Raw genomic sequence first — 20,652 nt, 5'->3', positions numbered from 1 at the left:
ATACATTTGTAATAAGCTTTCTCAAGGGCTGTGCTCCCTCCCTTCCTCAAATCTGTACAGAAAGAGCTAAGGATGATGTAGCATTATAATGTCAGTGTTTGTTTTCAAAGCTGTAAAGTTATAAAGGAAAAGGTGGGGGAGGAGAGGGGTGATGTGTTTGTAAATAGGCAAGAAAAGTGAGAAAGTCAAACAGAATTTACAGCCACAACCAGTATTATACTTGTTTATTCAGGCAATATCACCTTTAGATTAGTCTTCATGGAACTGATAAAGAGAGAAGAGCTCCTGAAAGTTAGTCACAAGTGTTTTTAGCTAATTCTTTGAGCAAGTTTCGCCAGCAACTTGTTTGACCTGTTTTGTCCCTTTTATCCAAGTGGACTAACACAGCAACAGAATTTTATTCTCCTAGGCTGAGAAATGTTAAAGATGCTATTGCAACTTCTAGCATGATGTAATGTGTTTTCTGTGCAAACATAAGCCCATATGTGGCATGTAATCCTAATGTCCTTATCGTCCCCAGACCAGTCCAGACAAATGGGGTTTTCTTCCCTACCCGCAGATGGAAACGGAGAAAAAAACTTTACTGTACTGTTGGTAATTGTTACTGTGCCACCAGCAGTCACTCGGTATTCTGTATCTCCAGCAGATGGTAGGTGTGGCTAACCTGCAATCGGACTTGTCGACAATTTGTTGCTCTCAGAGATGCTAGGTTCTGTTTTATGCTCATTCCCATGGTAGAGTAGGGTCAAGCAAGGGGTCAGTACACCTTTAGTGACTTGGACCCTCTCCTGGAGGTAGAGAAGCATTTTGAAAGCTAGTAGTGCTGGCTCTAGGAGAGCTTAGCCTTGCCTCTCTCTCGCTCTCTCTGCTTCCTCTTGCTCTCCTGTGAAGACTCCTAAAAGGGAAGTACTGCATTCTTATGGGATTTTTGGTTAATTTTTGGGGTTTGGTCCATTTTAAATAACAAAACATGGACTTGGGTAGTGGCTGAAGATGGCTAGGTGTCTTTCTTTGAGCCTTAGCATTTCGAAGGGCAGGAGGGCTTTGGTGCTTTTGCCCCTGGAGCAGGACATGGTCGGGGAGCAGTGTGGGAACCACAAAAGGAGAAAGGCAGCCCATGGAGGTTTTCGGAGTGGCAGCATGCCATAAAAATGTCTGTCCCTGCTGAGCACAGGAAGCAATGTGCCTGCAGGGATCACAGAGCCAAAATATATGCCTTAGTTTTGTGTGTGGGCTGTATAGGTGGCAGGGAGGGTTCATCAGGAGCCTTCCCAACGACTGTGGAAGGGAGGAAGTTGACGGTAAAGAAGCAGCCATGGTCCTAATTCCTTTAATGGCTGGGAAGGTAGCAGCATGTGAAAAGCAGCCATATTTCCCTTTTCCCTTGTGAGGCAGGCTGCAGTGGAGGAAGGGACTTCCAATCCCCCGCGGTTGTCACCCATGGCTGGGGGTTCCATAGGATGACAGTACAGGAGGTCTTGGTTTATGTGCTGAAGGTCTGGATTCAGAGGAACCTTTTTTAGCAGATTTTGTGCTTTTGATGCACAAAATATTTGTAAAGGGCTAAGGGGGGGGGGGGGAGGGGCAGTGATTCTGTCATGCCCCAAAAGAAGGAGAATTGAACCTGATCCACGTCTGGACTTTGGGTCAGATGAGTTGGGAGATGATAGTGGAGTGGATCTCTCAGAAGGCCCTCTGTCGGATCCCCTTGGGGACAAAAACATTGATCAGGAGCCCTTGGAAGAGGGAGAACTTCTGGTAACTGAGGGAGGTGACCTAAGAGTGGTTCATCTCTTCAAGAGAGAAGAATTGCCCATAATGATTACTCAGGTTCTGGAGGAGTATGGGATAAAAGGCAAGCAGGTGGAGTCAGAGCATGAAGGAGAGGATCCAGTGTGAGGGTCTCAGCAGTCCTCCTAGAGCCTTTCCTTTTCTTAGAATCTTTATCTTTATTAAAAATGTATTAATCACTTATACCAAATGGTTCTAAGTGATTTACAGCATAGAATATACATAACCAGTAAAAATAAAATGTACTGTTAACATTATGACATAGCTAATATAAAAAAAACTCAGTAAATCAGTAAATAAAATAGAATTATATAAAAATTATACAGATAAATTACAGAACATCAAGTCAACAGAATTGAAAACAATGACTTGCCCAGGTTTAAAGTAAGCTACTACTACTTAACATTTTTATAGTGTTACACGACATACACAGCGCTGCACAAACACCTGCTTAAAAAGATGTCTTTAAAGCTGCTTTAAAAGTTTGGAAAATATCTTCTAAATGCAAAACCAGAGGCAAAGTATTCCAAAACACTGGTGCTACTACAGAAAAAGGACGCCCTCCATGTGGATGCTAGATGTGCATATTTCAGGGAGGGAACATCTAATAAACTTCTAGTTGCAGATCTCAAATTGCACATGGGTTGATTATACCCATGTATGCACCCGATGTGCTGATAATTATATTTAAAGTTTTTGATAAGACCGCATCAGCAAGCCAGACAACGGCAGTAGGGTAACTTGCCGTCCGGACTACTCGTCATTTGCGGCATTGTCAATTAAATGAAAGTCTATATTCATGCATATGTGACATCTGTTCCTTAAAATGTGATTGAAGAATAAAGCCCGACATCGGCCGGTGTTTCACAATAAAAATCGCTTCTTCAGGAGTCAATTGCAATGATTTCAATAAATATAGAACAGATGCTATTTGAAAACAAAGAAACATATATCAAATATGTAATCTGCACAGAATTATATCAAGTACTTAGCTTGGGGTGTTACAGCGGCGCCAACCTTCATCCCGGACAATGCTATCTCCATAAGTCAATCTTCAGAACGGGACAGAACAAACCCTGAATCACTGACCCTTTAAAAAGCCCGCGTTTTTGTGTGCGTAGTGACGTGTGACGTCCCGTCTCACTGACGAAACGTTGCTATCGTAACGTGTCAACAGTGAGCAGCGCTGTCAAAATAATAGCGTGATCCTGACGGAGAATAAGGAATTCAAAAAATGAAAAAATTCTTTCACAAAAATAATTCTTTCACAAAAATACTTGAAGTTCCATTGCTGAATTCAGCCCTTTAGGCTCGACTGTATCAAGACGATGTATCCAACATTGCTCCGCACGTAATAAACGGTTGTTAAAATCTCCACCACACCAGCTGGGGGATAATTGTTCAAGTGCGCAAACTTTCAAATTATCAAAAGTGTGTTGATGTTGAAGACAGTGAGCTGTCAATGGGGCTGTCAACCTCCCCGTGGAAATACAGGACCGATGTTCAATTAGTCGAGTCTTCAGTGCTCGCTGAGTCTTACCTACGTACCACAAATTACATGGGCACTGTATTAAGTAAATCAATCCAGTGGAACGACAATCCGTAAATTGTCTCAAAATGTAAGTAAAATTTATTCTTGTGAAATGTAGAGAAGATGTGTCAATCATTACGTGACATACTGTACACGTTCCACAGGACGTGTGTGCTCCTATTTTTTTTTGTATGTAATCTGTTTTTATTGTCTCAACTGGCAAGCATAATACAAAACAAATCAAATCGGAACACATCAAACATAGACAACTGACATCCCGAAACATCTTATACATGTGTCACGGAGACAATTTACCATAGAAAAGTGAAAACACCCCCCCCCCCCCCCACCTTTCCCTGCCCCCTGCTGGAGAACAATGCAAAACAGAGCAAAGCATAGTATAAATTGGGTACAGCATGTAAAACCAAAATGAGAGAAAAAGCTAGGATCACTAGCAACATGGAATAAAAAATCCACTATACAACAAGGTGAGAAGAAATCTGCCACTTAGATTGGTCAGGGAAAATGCTCCTTGCTATAGCCCCAAGGAAAATCTGTACATGGCACTATTTCGTCTTCATAACCTATAGCAGCTTCTCGGGTAACTATGGTATGGTTAGGAGCTTTGATTGTCTAACCATGTCTTATATGGTGCCCAAGTAGTCTGAAAAGTTGACAATTTATTTTGGTGTGTTGCCGTCAGCCTGCCTAGCTAGTAATACGATAGCACCCTATGTTGAACCCCAGCTAATGTAGGTGCTGCCTGTTGTTTCCAGTGTAATGCGATCTCTGCTCGAGCTGCAATAAAAATTTGCAAAAACAATTTTTGTGTCTGAGTGGTATGTTCTGGCAGTGGGAGCCCCAATAGAGCATGCCAAGGCTGTACTGTATGTGTAACTTGCGACATCTGGGCTAACCACTGAAACACTGCATTCCAAAAGGTACAGATCTGCGGACACAGCCACCAAACATGGTAGTACGTACCCCTATTTCCGCATCCCCGCCAACATTGATCAGGGATAGAAGAATAAAACCTGTGAAGTGTAGCGGGCGTGTAATGCCAACGATAGATCATTTTATAACAATTTTCTTGAAGCCCTGTTGATATGGAGCATTTGCGAGCCATGGTATAGATAATGTCCCAATCTCTATCGTCCAGCTGAGTCCCAAAATCAGTTTCCCACAACCCTCGGTATTTAGACTCATTGTTCCGGGCATTGTTAAACATTGTGTAAATTTTAGAAATAATACCTTTAATAGCCGATGCATGCTGATACAGCGTTTCAAATAAGGTATTAGTTGTACGCACTGGGGTAGATTTTCAAAAACGGCGCGTTGGCGTACTTTTGTTGGCGCTCCAGGCGCAAACAAAAGTACGTGGGATTTTAGTAGATACGCGCATAGCCGCTAAAATCCTGGATCGGCGCGCGCAAGGCTACCGATTCCGTGTAGCCGGCGCGCGCCGAGCCGCACAGCCTACCTCCGTTCCCTCCGAGGCCGCTCCGAAATCGGAGCAGCCTCGGAGGGAATTCGCTAATGCCCTCCCCTCATCTTCCCCTCCCTTCCTCTACCTAACCCACCCCCCCGGCCCTGTCTAAAAACCCCCCCTACCTTTGTTGGGGGATTTACGCCTCCCAGAGGGAGAAGTAAATCCCGGCGCGCCAGCAGGCCGCTGGCGTGCCTAGACGCAACCCGGGGGCGGTTCCGGAGGGCGCGGTCACGCCCCCGGACCGCCCCAGGCCGAAACCACGCCCCCGGGCCCGCCCCCGAAACGCTGCGCCCCGCCCCGAAAACGGCGCGCCGCTCGGCCCCACCCCCGACACGCCCCCCTCGGAAAACCCCGGGACTTACGCGAGTCCCGGGGCTCTGCGCGCGCCGGTAGGCCTATTGAACATAGGCGCACCGGCGAGCAGGGCTCTTAAAATCCGCCCCACTATGTGCAACTGGATTCCTTTGCTAATAAAGGAACAAATCCTAGCATAAAGGAAAAAATCAATACTCCCTTCCGAGTAGAGAGTGCATAATTTGTCCCTGGGTGTCATCTCTCCCTGTTGGATGACCTGACTTAAACATGTGGGACCTGCTCTCAGCCAGCGCCGAATAGCTAATGAGTGCTCCTGAAAAGGGATGGCTGTGTTAGTAAATAGGTGTGTCATTAGGGAATATCTCTCCCCCCCCATCAACAAGGGCTTCCATCTGTCCCATATGCGCAGAGTTGTGCTAAGAGCGTACGGGAGGTATGTAATAGTTCCCCACGTAGTACGTGGCTGCCATGGCAGCGCGGTTATGGGGAAATGACCCAATAGTCCTTGCTCAATATGTACCCATTGTGGAATCTCACGTTTGTCATGCAGGGCCACAAGTGCTCGCAACTGCGCTGCGTAGTAATACCATGCTATGTTAGGCAGCTGAAGGCCTCCCCTATTAGATCTAAATAGAATATGTCTAGCCACCCTCGGTGGCCTTTTCCTCCAAATAAAGCTACAAATTATTTGTTGCCACTGCTTAAGGTACTTGGTAGGAAGATGGATAGGGATAGTAGTAAAAAAGTACAGAAAGCGAGGTAGTACTGTCATCTTTACTATAGCTAGTCTCCCCAACCATGAATGAGCAAGGTCGCCCCATCTTCTAAGCTTCTCTTGTATATTGGTGACTAGTGGTTTGTAATTTAAGTCAAATAATTGACGATTATGGGGTCCAATCTTGACTCCCAGATATTTAAGGGAAGAGGTAGCCCACAGAAACGGGAAGTTGCAACTGAGTTCCTGTACTTCTTCAGGCGGCAGAGTCAAGTTGAGCAACTCCGACTTTTCATAGTTGACCCGCATGCCTGACACCGCTGAGAAACTATGAAGCTCTTCCATTACCCCTTTCAAGGATGTCCTAGGATCAGTCAGGGTTAGCATGATGTCATCTGCAAAGAGGGAAATTTTTGAGTGTACCGAACCCCCTATGATACCCTGTATGTGCCCAGCCCGTCGAATCCTTGTGGCAAAGGGCTCAAGAAACAGAGCGAACAGCAGGGGCGATAGCGGGCAGCCCTGTCTGGTGCCTCTCTGTATGGGAAAACGGGTGTCCATACCCCCCGGTCGCCTTCACCCGTGCCTGTGGTTGGTCATACAGTTTACGGATCCAAAGCAAAAAGGAATTCCCAAAACCCATGGTCTCCAGAGTTTTAAATAGGTACTTCCAATGGACAAGATCAAAGGCTTTCTCCGCATCCAGAGCTAGCAGTACTGCAGGAATGCCTCGCTGTTGAACCACATCCACTATATCCACTATCCTGCGAACATTGTCCGCCGCTAATCTGCCTGGGACAAATCCCACTTGGTCATTATGGATCAACCCAGGAAGTATCCGATTGAGTCTAGCCGCCAGGACCCGGGCCAGAATTTTTAAATCGATGTTTATCAAAGAAATGGGCCTATATGAACTGCACTTGGTAGGATCCCTGCCCGGCTTTGCTAATACAGTGATGCCTGCAGTGTTGCAATCTTTAGTAATAGAAATGTTGTCTAATAGGGAATTAAAGGCATCTGTTAGAGGCTCCAGCAACAAGGACACAAATTTCCTATAATACAGACCAGTGAAGCCATCCATCCCTGGTGCTTTCCCCGGTTTTAGCTTCTTTATAGCGGCCTCCACTTCCCCCACCTCAATAGGCTTGTCCAACCCATTTTTCTGTTGCTCAGTGAGCATGGGAAGCTGTACCCCGTCCAGATAGCGAGTTATGCCCTCCCCAGTGATAGCAGAATCCCTAGCATAAAGGTTCGAATAGAAGTCCGTGAAGGTACGGCGGATATCCTCTGATGAAGTAGACATGGACCCCTGCACTGTCTGAAGTTTAGCTATCACCGTGCGAGCCTGTGCCGACTTAAGTTGGCGAGCAAGAAATTTTCCCGCCTTATTCCCCCCTTCAAAATACTGCTGTTTCAATAACATGAGTTGATGGCTAATTGCAGCGTCCTCCATTGCCCTCAGTTGATCCCTTACCCGTACTATCTGGATTTAGGTCTTATCGGATTGAGTTCGGCTATGAACTTGCGTCAATGTATTTAGTTCTTGTGTCCATTGACTACGTTGGCTGTCTCTCAGTTTATTGCAATGGGCCGCCCTAGCTATGCATGCCCCTCTGACCACTGCCTTGGAGCACTCCCATACGGTTACCGGTGACATGCCTTCGGTTTGGTTGATTGCAAAATAATCCTGCAATAATTGCTCAACTTGACCGCAAAAGGCTGCATCTGTGAGCAGAGAGTCATTAAGACGCCAGGTTCGAAACCCTTTGTCCGTACCGGTAAAGTTGCACTTTAGCCATATGGGAGCATGGTCGGGACCATGTAATAACATCTATATCAGTTTTATCAACTAGAGTTTGTAGTGTCTTAGACAGAAAGAAGTGATCTATTCTAGTATAGGTGTTATGCGCACTGGAATAGAAGGTGTAAGACCGGGAGGTGGGAAACCTCTCCCTCCATATATCCACCAACCCCCATTCGTCTAAGAATCGGAGCCATCTCGTACGTATCGTCTGATCATGCATTTTCCCCGAACTGGAGTCCCTAGATGGGTTTTGAACAAAGTTAAAGTCCCCACCCAGGTTTAAATCCCCCTCCAAATGCTGTAGTAATAAAGAATGGAGCACTTCTATAAAGGGAGCTTTTTGCGCATTGGGGAAATATACATTGAGTAACGTGTACACCTGTTTTCCCACCTGCAATTTAATCAAAATATATCGACCCTGAGCATCATATATGTGGGAAATTTCCCCATGAACGAATGTGGGTGCTATCAACACCCCCACCCCTGTGTATTTGGAGGCGTTAGTGCTAGCCGCCTAGTGGGTCGCAGTGTAGTTAGGGAAGCAAAGAAGGCGCTGATGGTGCCTCCGTACATGTGTTTCTTGAACAAACACAATATCCGCCTGGCATCTCTGCAGCTCCCATCTCAGGAGGGACTGCTTCCTTGGAGTATTGAGCCCTTTAACATTTAAAGACACAATTGTAGTCGCCATCGATACTGTCAGTGAACAACCAGATCCTGTCGCAAGGTGCTCCGTTCCCTCCATCCTTGTTGGCCAACGTACCTAGGCCTGAATAACATACATTGGTGTGGATGACTAAAGTGTGTGGATCCATTTGGACATACCCATACCCAAACATATAAACAAAAACTCCAGCTTTCCCCCCCAAAAATCCTACTGCATCCCTGCTATCCTCCGTGGGATGCTCCTCCTCTGGAGGTCGGTATTTTCGCACGGTGCACACTAATCCCAGCACCACTCCGCTCCACCCTAATAGCATGTACAATGCATGAATATATAATAACCCCTTCAAATTCCCATTAACTAGAGCACCTTCTACACATATGTGCTCCCTCCTGAACAGCAATAAAAGTAAGAAACATGAACACTAACGCCTATGTAGCGAGAACCATTAGTGGCATCGAACGGCCCAGCCACTGCATCAAACCTTAGTCCCAATAGGACCACAATAGTCCCGTGGACCTGGCTTCCTCAGCCGTGCTCATGCTCTGCCAGTCCCTTCTGGTCTGGTTGTCTCCGAAGCCTTCTGCCTCCTTTATTTGCCCTCTGCCAGCGCGGTGCATTGTCCATCTTCTGCTGTTGATTCTGTCCATCCGTATGTTGAAAGGTGACAGGAAGGTGAGCTCTCGTGAACGCCGCCGCCGCTTCCGCCACCGTGGCAACCTTATAGCTAGTTCCCTGGATCTGAAAGTATAGTCCAAAGGGAAATGTCCATCGATATCTGATGTTCCGCTCTCTCAGTTGAGCTGTGACCTCACGCAACTCGAATCTTTTCCTCAGCGTGACTGGTGCTAGATCCTGAAATATAGATATGGCGTGATTTTTCCATCGGATGTCTTTCATCTTTCTAGCCAAGAGATAGATCATCTCCTTGATAGGAAAACTGGAAAAGCATATCACAATGTCTCTGGGCTGCTTATCCGTTCTAGGGCCTAGGGCCCTATGCGCCCTTTCAAACTGTATATCCTCCGACCCCAATGTGCTTGCCTGGTCACCCTCAGGTCCTTGAAGTAAGATATGTTGACAGATCTGGCGAGCTATCGCAGCCACCTCTTCAAACTCTGGTGTCTCCGGCACTCCCCATATGCGTAGGTTGCTGCGCCTGTTTCTGTTCTCTAGGTCTTCAACCTTGTTCTGAAGCTCCAAAATGGCAGAGGAAGCAGAAGCCTGCTGAGTAGCCAACGTGTTTATGGAATCACCATGGGCATCGATCCTCGTTTCGTTTTCATCCACTCGTTGCTCTAATGCAGCAAGATCCTCCTTCAGATCCGCCCCGGACGCCATGATGTCCGCACGATGTTGTTTTAAATCTGCTCTAATTTCCATGAACCATGTTCTGGCTTCTGCTCTAGTTAGCAGTGCTGCGTCGAGGGTTTCTTCGCTGCAGCTCTGGACCACGGCTTGCTCCGATTCGAGGAGAGATGTTGTCCTCGCCGCGTCTGGCCCAGCGCCGCCATCTTGGCCCGACAGTGCCGCCGCTTTTTCGAACGAAAATTGCCGCAGGTCGGTGGTCTTTCTTTTCGCAGCCATACCCACAGGCAGGAGAGGGATTCCGCGTAACGAGGGTAGAAAAAAACCGGCGAATTCGCGCAGTTTTGCCGCTGCCAGCGGGGTTTATAGCGAGCGGGTGAGCGGAGTGAAGTTTTTATGCGACTGCGCGCATCCGCCGGAAACAGCACCCCCTGTGTGCTCCTATTTTAACCACTGGCTGCGGAACCAAAGAATCAGAATGAACTAATAAATCTTTGAAAGTAGAACTTCTGGTAAATGCGAAACGGGGGGTGTCCTGAAATTCATCATGGATCTGCAGTAAGTGCCAATTGTGATGGATGATCCTTTTCATGACCGAAGTCATTGATGAGAACGGCAAGACACAAGTCAAAGTGTCTGTTGATGCTGTCGTCTGTGGTATAAATAACCAATCCCTATTAGAAAATTTGGCACACGTGTAAGCGCGCTTGACACATCGTGCAGGATAACCTCTCTTAATGAACCGATCTGTCAAAGCAGCAGCTTGATGGTGGAACTCTTCTGGGGTTGTGCAAAGTCTCCTTAGCCGAAAAAATTGGCTTACTGGTAGATTTTCTTTTAAGAACTGCGGATGTGCACTGGTAAAATGTAAAAATGTATTAGATGCAATATCTTTCCTGTATATGGTGGTCTCAAACCAATTAGGTTTCTTGAAAATTTTGATATCCAAAAAATTAATGACCATAGTATTAATCTCTGATGTGAAGTGGAGATGAGAATTGCACGTGTTTAACCAATTTAGAAAATCTTGAAAGCAAGAGGTCGTGCCTGTCCAAAATAACAGTATATAATCTATATATCTTTTCCATGTTTTTACATATTGGATAAAGGGATTGTTGTTATATATCCAATTGTCTTCAAAAATAGCCATGTAAAGATTCACTAGGTCTGGAGCCATGGTTGCTCCCATGGCGGTGCCGCAAATCTGCTGATAGAAAACACCTTCAAATGCAAAAAAATTCTTTGTTAAAGCGATATCTAATAAGGCTGACAGAAAACTTGATGGAATTCTGTGTGGACGTGGTCGCTCCTCAAAAGATCTCTCCGCAATAAGTAACTTCTCATCCTGCGGAATGGAAGTGTATAAAGCTTCCACATCGAGGGTAACTAATAAGAGTTGAGTAGTGTCTTCATGAAAGGATTCCAAAAATTGAATGATCTGTTGTGAATCTCTAATGTATGATTGCTGGGTCCCAACAAAAGGCGCTAGGAAAAAATCAATAAACCTTGACAGAGGCTCTAAAAGTGATCCTTTGCTGGAGACTATTGGTCTTCCTGGTGGATTTGTGATACTTTTATGAATTTTGGGTAAATGATAAAATACTGGAACCACTGGATGTTTGTTGAGTAGAAAAGTAACCTCATGCGATGTTAAAAAAAACCTTGGTCTATCCCTTGTTGGACGATGTGTTTAATCGAATCCGAAATTATAGTTGTGTGGTCGGATGCCAAAACTGCATAGAACTGATTATTCTGAAGTTGCCGTTGTGCTTCCGCGATGTATTGACTACGATCCATAATGACTGTTTTCCCTCCTTTATCAGCAGGTTTAATGATGAGATTGTAATTAGATTGTAGCTCCCTTAAGGCTGATGTCTCTGATTTTGTCAAATTTGTAAAAGACCGATCGGTGGTAAAAGCGGTTCTTAAATCCCGTAACGTTGTTTGATAGAAGGTGAAAATAATAGGGTCCACTGGACCTGGAGGAGTCCACTTGGACTTGTTTCTAAGAATGAAAATGTCATATCCCGATGGTGAATCGACAAAAAATGTTTTATATATAACTTACGAACAAATTTAAATAAAGCTACTTCCAATTGGAACAAATCTGCTTTGGGTGTGGGTAAGAACGTAAGACCTTTTTCAAGTAACCTCAACTGTAAGGATGTTAACTGCAAGGAAGACAGATTCAATATCCACGATTCTGTTGTGTCTGAGATCGGGTTTGCCTGGTGTAATTGGGTCCTTCTGTCCAACGTCCACCGCGAGTCCGTGGGGGGCATCGAAAGCCCCGGCCTCGCCCTAAAAAACGATTATCCCCCGAAGAATCTCTTTTCGGTGCAGAATTGATATTTGACAGCAATTCATCGCCTGATGAACTATCACTATGTGAGTCAAAAGTGACCTTGTTAGGCTTCTTTTTTGTTTTCTCGTCCATCCAAGGATAGACGTAACCTTGAGTGTAATCCCTTTCATTCATTTATTTATTTATTTAGGTTTTTTTTATATACCGGCATTCATGAACAAGTCACATCATGCTGGTTTACATACAAACATGGGGTGCAAAGAACAGTAGAACTAAACTGGTGCAAAGGGGAAGCAGTTACAAAAAACCAGGGGTGGAATAACTGGGATAGAGAAAGAAGAGGAACAGTGAGGAGTAAAAGAATTGTATGGGGATAAAATAAATAAATAACTTAATGAATATTTACAGTCACATTCTAACAGGAGTTGGAGGTTATTATGAGTTGTCCGGGAAGGCTTTGCAGTTTTTCTAGCATACGTTTCGTCAGTGAGACAGGACGTCACACGTCACCACGCACACACAAACGCGGGCTTTTTAAAGGGTCAGTGATTCAGGGTTTGTTCTGTCCCGTTCTGAAGATTGACTTATGGAGACAGCATCGTCCGGGATGAAGGTTGGCGCCGCTGTAACACCCCAAGCTAAGTACTTGATATAATTCTGTGCAGATTACATATTTGATATATGTTTCTTTGTATTCAAATAGCATCTGTTCTATATTTATTGAAATCATTGCAATTGACTCCTGAAGAAGCGATTTTTATAGCGAAACACCGGCCGATTTCGGGCTTTATTCTTCAATCACATTTTAAGGAACAGATGTCACATATGCATGAATATAGACTTTCATTTAATTGACAACAACGCCGCAAATGACGAGTAGTCCGGACGGCAAGTTACCCTACTGCTGTTGTCTGGCTTGCTGATGCGGTCTTATCAAAAACTTTAAATATAATTATCAGCACATCGGGTGCATACAGTTTTGAAGATTTGGATCCTGAGTCTTTTTGGCTTTTTGTGTTTACGGTAACAAGACAGGTTGTGGTTCTTTCTATTTTTGATTATACCCGTAACATTGCATTTGCCCAAAGTGTCATTTCAAAATGCAGCAATGGTTAAGGCCTTGTCTTTAAGAAGTGAGATGCTTCTGAATCTGGTCTGAAGGTTGGTAGGGCCATGGCTAAGCTATATTCCCTGCCAGAGGATGCTTTGGATCTTCTTAGTTCACCTAGAGTGTGGATGCATTGGTATCTGCAGTTACTAAAAAGACCACTATCCTGCTTGAGGGCTGTGCAGTGCTTAAGGATTCTCAGTATCAGAAGATGGAACTTCAACTCAAAAAGATCTTTGAGATTTCTGACCAGTCTGCGGTGTGCAATATTGCTTGAACCTGTTTGTGCTAGGTGCAGCAAATTCCAGTAGATAGAGTCTGAGGAGACGCTATCTGAAAAGGAGGCGGAGTGGCTTGAATCTGGCCTAGCCTGTATAGCTGATGCCTTGTATGATTTACTTTGGATATTGGCCAGGAATCTGGTATCTGCAGTTTTGGCTAGAAAACTGCTCTGACTGCACAACTGGGCTGTGGATGTATTGTCCAAGTCTTAGCTTGATAATCTCTTTTGAGGCAAGCTGCTTTTTGGAGAAGATTTGGACAAGTTGATTAAACACCTTGGGGCATCAAAATCCCATAAAATGCCAGAAGATAAGCCCAAGCGGATCCGAAAAAACTTTCCCCAGTAGGCAGGAGTTTAGGGAAGCCAGGCAATATCGGCCTGGAAAAGGGTGTTCTTTGCAGCGCCAATTTATGTCCAAGTTGCAGTCCTTTTAAAGGAACTGCGGGGGGGTTCTCTGTAGGCTTCAGGCCCCACTTCCGGGGCACTTAAAGAGTTCCAAGTGAAGATCCTTTGGTCCACTCGTTTGCCCATGGGGGAGGGGTGGTTGGAACATTTCTATGAAGAGTGGATCAAGGTAACAGATCAATGGGCTCTGTCCATGGTAAGAGACTTCTGCACTTTAGAATTTGCTCACCCCACTGAGCAGGGTCTTTATGGTGTTCCTGTGTGCTTCAAGGATAAAGAAGCTGGTGAAGACGTTCTTGCTGGAGCATCTGCTTCTGAATGTAGTGGTTCTGGTGCCAGAGGAGGAAAGAGGTCTGGAAAGGTACTCCATTTATTTCATGATTCCCAAAATAGAGGACATGTTTTGGTCCATCCTAGATCTCAAGATGGTAAATGTGTCTTTGCAGGTGCCTCGCTTTTGCATGGAAACTCTTCACTCTGTGATTGAATCAGTCAGGAAAGGGAAGTTCTTGGCGTCCTTTGACCTCTCGGAAATCTGTCTTCACATTCCTATTTGGCAGGAACATCAAACTTTTTCAGATTTGCAGTGCTAGGTGAATACTTCCAGTTTCGAGCACTCCCTTTTGGGCTGGCGACAGCTCCTCGCACGTTTTCCAAGAATGATGGTGGTAGAAGCAGCTGCTCTACACAGGGAAGGTATCCTGGTGCATCTGTGTTTGGACAACTGGTTAATTTGTGTAAAATCAGCTCAAACTGCCAGCAGCCATGCACAGAGTAGTTCTGCTGTTGCAGTCCTTAGGCTGGATAGTAAATTTTGTCAAGAGCAAGCTATTTCCAGCACAGATCTTCGAATATATGGGGGCTCAGTTTGAGACTGATATAGGCAAGGTGTTTCTTACAATGGACAGGAAATCGAAATTGTAAGGCCAGGTTAGTCAGTTGTTGGAAGTCCCCAGAGTCTTCAGGTTCTAGGCTTCATGGCGTCTATGCTGGATCTAGTCCCATGGGTGGCTGCTCTTATGAGACCATTACAGACAGCCCTTCTTTCACACTGGAGCCCGCAGATGGAGGATTTCGAAATCCAGTTGCCTCTATTTGGAGAAGCCAGATCAAGCCTTTCCTGGGGGTTCTCGCAGGGCAATTTATTGAAAGGGATGGAGTTGGAAATTCCAGGTTTGGTAATGATGGCTACAGATGCCAGTCTGAGCAGTTTGGGGAGGGCCATTTGTTGGATGGCACAGGGCCTGGGTTCAAGGGCAGAGGTGTCTTGGATAGAGATGATGACAGTCAAGAAAGCCTTAATCTTTTAGCCAAGGACAAGGCAGTGAGAGTATTATCGAACTATATGATGGCAGTAGCATGCACAGACAGGGAGGAACAAAGAACCCAGGTCCCCATAGAAGTATTTGTTTAATTCTTGATGGATTGCCTCTTATTACATTTGTAAAACAGAGCAATGTGCAATAGTCAAAATATAATAGCTAATAGAGAAAAACTAGTAAATCAAGTTAATATCAATATATAATACACACAATTAGCCTCATAAAATATAATAAATTACTAACCAAATAAAACTAGCAGAACAAGCTAATAACAATAACACAGTAAAATATATTAGAAAAAAATATATTAATAAAATAAAATGCAGAGGTAAGAAAAAAAATGCAAGAATAGGTAGCAGTATAAAATAAAAATAAGGTTAATTGGAATTAATGTGGGGATAGGCTTATTGAAAAAGATAAGCCTTCAGTGCTTTCCTGAATTTTAGATAATCCCTTTCAAATCAGATACTAAGTGACAGTGAATTCCAAAAGCAGGGGATAAGAAAGAAAAGCATATATCTCTGCATTTCTCAAACCATATATCTCTTAATTGAGAGCAGTACCAAGAGCTCCTGCTGGGAAGCCTGTAATGTGAGAGTAGACAGATAAGGAATGATAGCAGATGCCTTAAGTTAGGCATCCAATCTTAAACTGGATGCATAGTGAAATTGGGAGCCAATGTAGTTCAGTAAGAAGGGGTCATGTGATCAAATTTAGATTGGAGATTTTGTTCTGTTGGACAGAGCGACATCTGAAGGCGTCTGCAACTCACATGGTAGGGATGAAGAATGTACAGGTGGATTTTCTGAGCAGGCATCTTCTGGACCCTGGAGAGTGAGAGTTGGCAGAGGAAGCATTTGCTCTCATCAGGGACACATGGGGTCATTCCTCATATGAATTTGATATCAACAAAGCAGAATGCCAAGGCCTGAAGATTCTTCAGTTGATAGAAGGTGCCAGTATAGGAAGGTCTGCAAGCCCTATCCCACTCATGGCCTCAAGGGCTTTTACTTTACATCTTCCCTCCTTGGTTTCTGATGGGAAGGGTAATTAGGCATGTAGGCTTAGGGGGGGAAAGTGATTCTGAAGTGGCTCTGATGTCTATAGTTTGTGGATTTGGTGAATCTGACAATAGAACTCTGTTGTTCCCAGTCAGTTTCGACAGGGATTACTTTTGTCTCCTAGCCTAGCTCTTGAAAGGAAAAGATTGAGAGGGAAGGAATATTTGGAACAGTTTATTACAACTTTGCTACAGGCCAGAAAGACTGACTTCTCTGGCATATGTACGTGTCTGGAAAGTGTTCGAGTCCTGGTGCCAGGAGTCTGAGATCTTCCCACTTCAGACCTCAATTCTGGTGATTTTGGCTTTCTTGCAAAAAGGTTTGCAAAAGGGGTTAGCTTTGAAGTCAAAGTGTAAGTGGCAGCATTGTCCTCTTACAGAGGAAAGGTACATAATGCTTCTTTAACATTGAATCTGGTTGTAGTGAGATTCTTACAGAGAGTTCAACATCTGCATCCTCCAGTTCAGCGGGTAGTTCTTCCATGGGATCTTAGTGTCGACAGCCTTGTGTAAGACCCCTTTTGAGACAATCAGGAGGACATTTTTGAAGGATTTTAGGCAGAAAATCATGTTTTTGGTGGCTGTTCAGCAAAATGTATTTCGGAATTGCATCCTTTTCTCCAGTTTTCAGAGGAGGGGGGTTTCTGTTTGTATGGTACCATCTTTTTTGCTGAAGGTGGTTTCTTCTTTTCACTTGAGTCAATTGATTGAATTGTCTGAATTTTGAAAGGCAAATTCTTCAACGGAGCACACTAAGGAACTTTGTGTGTAGGACCCTTCTAAGATATTTATTTATTTATTTATTTATTTATTTATTTTTAATTTTTATATACCGATGTTCCTGTAAGGTTACCAATGGATTTTATAAGTTGTATCATCTTTTTGTGTTTAGTGGCCAAAATAAAGGCGATAACATGTCAAAGGCATCTATTGCAAGATGAATTAAGGAGACCATAGCTTTGGTGTATATTTACAAGGGTCTACAGGCTTCTAAAGGTCTTAGGGTTCATTCCACTCAAGTACAGGCAGTGTCTGGGCAGAGCATCAGTTAGCATCACCATAGGAGATTTGCAGGTCGACAACTTGGTGTTCTTTACACACTTTTTCCATGCATTATAGATTGGATGTGTGAGGCCTGGATATCGCTGAGTTTGAAGAGAAAATATGAGTGGTCTTTCTGGTTCCCTGCGCAGTTTAGGGAAGCTTGGGTACATCTCTATCGTCTGGACTAGTCTGGGGGATAAGGAAGGGAAAATTTGTTCTTACCTGCTAATTTTTTTCCTTGAATCCCACAGACCAGTCAAGAATCCTGCCCTTTGTTTTTCTGAAGACCACTTTTCTGTATGTGTAAATATACTCAGAATGTTAATGGCATTCAAATCCTCTTGGTGGCGTTTTGAAGTTTATCTTTGATGTTGAGTATTATCTTTATCCTTTCCCTACTCAGAAGTAAGGGGTTTTTAGCTTTATTGCAGAGTATACTGAGTGACTGCAGGTAGCACAGTAACTTAAGAACCAAAAGTATAGTAATACATTTCGTCTGTCTCCATCTTCTAGTAGGGGAGAAAAACAGAATTGTCTAGACTGGGCTGTAGGACTCAAGGAAAGAAAATTAGCAAGTAAGAACCAAAGCATTTTTGACAGCGAATGATTTTCATATCATTATACAATCATTGGTACCCTCAAAAATAGATTATTATAATGCGTTATATATCGGTGCACCGATTTACATGCTGAAGTGTCTACAAGCTATACAAGATGCAGCTACTAGACTATTGACTGGCACTAGATGACCATATTATGCTGGTTCTACGCAATTTACACTGGCTTCCCATACAGTGGAGAATTAATTTTAAAATTGTTACCTTGATTCATCATGCCTTAAGTGAAGATACTCCTATATGTGTCAGCTCATTATTAAAAAAATGTATTAAGTCACAACATAGTTTGAGATCCACTGGCCACAATTTATTAATGCTCCTACTGTTCGCCAGGCACACTTAGCAGAAACTAGAGAGAGAACTTTTTATGTTACTAGTCCAATATTATGGAATACTTTGCTAGATGATATTCGGAAAATCCAGTGTTATGTTGCTTTTAGGAAATAGGTAAAAGCACTTATTTTAAACAAGCATTTGACATGGAGAATTGAAGCTTTGAGAATATTCATACTTGAACTTTTGGCTGTTCATGTAAGTTATTTTATTTTATTTTTAGGAAGTTTCTGTTTTATTGATGTCTTAGTTCTGTTTGTTCATGTTGTTTTTAAATTACTTTTAATTCTGTTTGGTTTTATGTTTGTATTATTGTTGTGATTTCTTAAGTTATGCACGTAACTGTTACCCACCAAAAACTTGGGATTGTGCTGGTTATAAATCAAGAACTAAAAAAATAAATCTTCCAATTGTAATCACCAAAAATAGGCACTTGGCTCCCAGCACACAACCTGAGCACTCTTTCTGAGTCCAGTTCATCCTGTTTCTTGGGTTTACTTCTTAGTTTGGGTCACACACACAACACACAATCTCTACTCTTTACTGAACTTGCAGAACACAGTTGACAGCCTTTTGTTTTCCATGAGCATTTTTTATGTTTTCCTCTTAATGTTGTTTACTTTTCCCTGTTCCTGTTGAGGAGTGGAGCCATGCAAGAAGGCCTCCTTGGATTCACCTGAGTTGTAAATTGATCTGTCAGAAAATTACCCTCCTCAGAGAGGCTAAAAATGTGTGCAGGCTTCCAGAGCGCTCATCTACATTTAACTGGGTTAAAAGGAGACATTCTGGAAAGGGGGGGGTTAAGGGGAATAAAATCGAGTACATAGGATTTCCATCCCCCTCCCCATATAAACACACACACACATACACTGTTTGGTCCACCACACAGATAGCAGAAGCAAACTACATTGGGGCTTGTGGCATGCATGCATTTCATGATAGCTTATCTTCAAAGAGAAATCACGCAGGTAGTTTAACAGTTTAACTTTGAAAATTAGCTACAAAAGTAAGTAAGCAACTATGTGGGCTAGTAGTAACTGCCCCCTTTATCCCATCCTTGCTTTCCCAAAGAAGAATGTGATCCTAACTATGCCAAGCCAGGAGGCCCTTTTGGGTAGTGCACAGTAATTGAATTCACCCGGCGGTAATCTATCTGCTATACATGCCTAGCTTAAAGAGCTCTCATAGGTCAACTCTTTCCTGATGTTGGATCTTCCTCATGTTTTAAGAGTTTCCTAAATGGTCTCCTTACCTTAAACTGTAAAATGAAGTTGGCCCCTTGCCCCATCTGATAGGGGGCAAGCACAAGAGGAAACAGAGAGAAAATGCAGCTGCTGAATAGCCGCAGCCTGAGTCCAGCAGGAACTTTTACCTGTTTTAAATGTTTTGCAAACTTTTTTTTAATGTTTGTAACAGCAGGTGGAAAGTATTTAAACAGGAGGATTCCAGAGGCACCTTTAATTTGCAAATCAGTCCTGGGATGGGGAGGAAGTTATGTCTAACTACTCCAATTCTGTAGTGTACATTGCGGACTCGAATCATGGTTAGTGCTCTGTCCAGTCAGGTTAGAGAGCTAGGTACCATTCCCAACTTGGGCCTCTTCACTTCCTTCTGGCTAAGGTTGTAAGTGCTTCCATGGTTGCACTTGCAGTCTGCTAAGGAAGGGTGTATAGAGAGAGTGCCCAGCATTAGCTAGCCAGCCAGAAAGCACATTAGAAGAAACTTGAGTCCTCATGAATTCACAGTAATATACTGCTGTCTGGACTGGCGATGTGCATGACAATGGCCAATGGACTGGAGACTATGCTTGATCTTTTCTTTGTGAGAGATGGGTGATAAGGAGTAAAGAGTGGAGTAAACAGTGGAATATCTTAGGATCTGTACTTGGACCAGTGCTTTTCAGTATATTTATAAATGATCTGGAAAGGGGAACAACTAGTGAGGCAATCAGATTTGCAGATAATATAAAATTATTCAGAGTAGTTAAATCACAAGTGGATTGAGATAAATTGTAGGAGGACCTTTGTGATACTGGAAGATTGGGCATCCAAATGGCAGATGAAATTTAATGTGGACCAGTGCGAGGTGATGCATATAAGGAAAAATAGCCCATGCTTTAGTTAAATGATAGGTTCCATATTAGGCGGTACAACCCAGGGTAATAGATTGAAATCGTCAGCTGAGTGTGCTATGACAGTCAAAAAAGGAAACAATGTTAGAAATTATTAGGAAGGGAATGATGAATAAAATGGAAAATGTCTTAATTCCTCTATTAGTTCATGGTGAGACCGTGCCTTGAGTACTGTGTACAGTTCTGGTCGCCACATCAAAAAAGGTATAGTTACACTGGAGAAGGTACAGAGAAAGGCAACCAAAATGATAAAGGGGGATGGAATGGCTCCCCTATAAGGAATGGCTAAAGAGGTTAGGGCTGTTCAGCATGGAGAAGAGACAGCTGAGGGGGGATATGATAGAGGTCTAGAATGGGTAAATGTGAATCAGTTATTTACTCTTTCGGATAATAGAAGGACTAAGGAGCACTCCATGAAGTTAGCAAG

The 20,652-nt window shown here is 43.6% G+C and overlaps 1 protein-coding gene across 1 annotated transcript in view; it reads left to right on the top strand.

Annotated features, from left to right (window-relative positions):
- PIWIL2 (piwi like RNA-mediated gene silencing 2) overlaps positions 1-20,652 on the top strand; it is a 448,551-nt gene that overhangs the window by 246,152 nt on the left and 181,747 nt on the right.

This window comes from Rhinatrema bivittatum, chromosome 5 (assembly GCF_901001135.1).
Source record: "Rhinatrema bivittatum chromosome 5, aRhiBiv1.1, whole genome shotgun sequence".
In the NCBI taxonomy this organism is placed as follows: domain Eukaryota; kingdom Metazoa; phylum Chordata; class Amphibia; order Gymnophiona; family Rhinatrematidae; genus Rhinatrema; species Rhinatrema bivittatum.
Note: the sequence above shows the minus strand (reverse complement) of the source record. Positions and strands in the feature narration are given on the sequence as shown.